The following is a 1795-nucleotide window of genomic DNA, read 5'->3' as shown; positions in this document are numbered from 1 at the left end:
AGCTGTACTTCTTCCAAGACAGATTTGTTCATTCTTCTGGCAATCTATGGTGTCTTCAATATATATGTACCATATATTTTCACCAACAGAGAAATACTAAGGGCTATTATGAACAGATTTCCATTTTAATGAATTATTAAATATATTGTCTTGTTCCTTTTAAATTGGTTTGAGATTTTAAAGATCTCTAGACAGACTTCTTTCCCACTCTTCTGCCACACTCATCTGTCAGTTTGTTGTCCTGTGGTGGCCTGGCCTTCGTGTTGCTGTGATGCTGGAAACTATGCCACTGGTGTTGCAAATGCCAGCAGGGTCACCCATGGGGGGCAGGTTTCAATGGAGCTTCCAGAGGGACAACAGACTAGGAAGAGGAAGCAGGTAGCACACTTCTGAGGGATAAGCCACTGAAAACTTCATGAATAGTCTAATATCGTGCCATAAGATGAGCCCCTCAGGTTGGAAGACACTCAAAATAAATACAACTGGGTAAAAGCTGCCTCCTCAATACATACAGCAGAAGCAGCCTTACTGATGGGGATGGAGCCAAGCTTTCAAGGACCTTCACCTGGTGATGGAGCATGACTCAAAATGAGAAGAAACAGCTGAGAAAATCCATTTGTAATTGGAACATGATATACATGAAGTATGAATTTAGAAAAATTAGAAGTCATCAAAAATGAAATGGAATGCATAAAGATTGATTATCATAAGCATTAGTGACCAGAAATGGACTGATACTGGCCATTGGAAATCAGATAATCCTATGATTTACTATGCTGGGATTGACAAATTTAAGTACAATGATGTTTGTGATAAGCTAATATCTATAAGAATTCTACCAACTTCTTCAGTCAAAAGTTGATCAAAAATGCAATCAAGATCCATTGATAATTACTTGTGATTGGAGTGTGAACACTGGAAATAAAGGGGAAGGACTGGTAGTTGGAAAATATGGCCTTGCTGATGAACATGATACTAGAGATCGCATGACAAAATTTTGCAAGACCAACAACTTATTCATTGGAATTACATTTTTTTTTTCAACAACATAAATGGCAACTATACACAGGAATCAAATAGACTACATCTGTGGGAAGTGATGGAGAAGCTCAATATCATCAGTCAAAACAAGACCAGAGGACTGTGGAACAGACCATCAGTTGCTCATATGCAAGTTCAAGGGTGAAGCTGAAGAACATTAAGACAAGTCCACAAGAATCAAAATATGACCATCTGAATTTAGAGACCATTTTAAGAACAGATTTGATACACTGAACACTAATGACCAGACAAGTTATAGGGTGCTAAAAAGAACATCATACCTGAAGAAAGCATAAGGTCATTAAAGATAGGAAAGAAAGAAAAGACCAAAATGGATGTCAGAATAGACTGTGATGAATGTTGAGTAGCTAAAGCAAATGCAAGAAAGGATGAAGTAAAAGGGCTGGACAGAAAATTTCAAAGGACAGCTCAAGAAAACAAAGTATTATAATGAAGTGTGGAAAGACCTGGAGTTAGAAAACCCAAAGGGAAGAACATGATTGGCATTTCTCAAGCTGAAAGAGCTAAAGAACAAATTCAAACCTCAAGTTGCTATAGTGAAGGATTCTGTGTGCAAAATACTGAACGATGAAGGAAGGATCAAAAGATGGAAAGAATATAGATTTACTGTACCAAAAAGAAGTGGTCAACATTTAAACATTTCAGGAAGTAACATATGCTTAAGAACCAATGGTATTGAAGGAAGAAGTCCAGGCTGTACTGAAGGCATTAGTGAAAAACAAGACTCCAGGAA

Source organism: Chrysochloris asiatica, unplaced genomic scaffold, assembly GCF_000296735.1.
Source record: "Chrysochloris asiatica unplaced genomic scaffold, ChrAsi1.0 scaffold00003, whole genome shotgun sequence".
NCBI lineage: Eukaryota > Metazoa > Chordata > Mammalia > Afrosoricida > Chrysochloridae > Chrysochloris > Chrysochloris asiatica.
Note: the sequence above shows the minus strand (reverse complement) of the source record.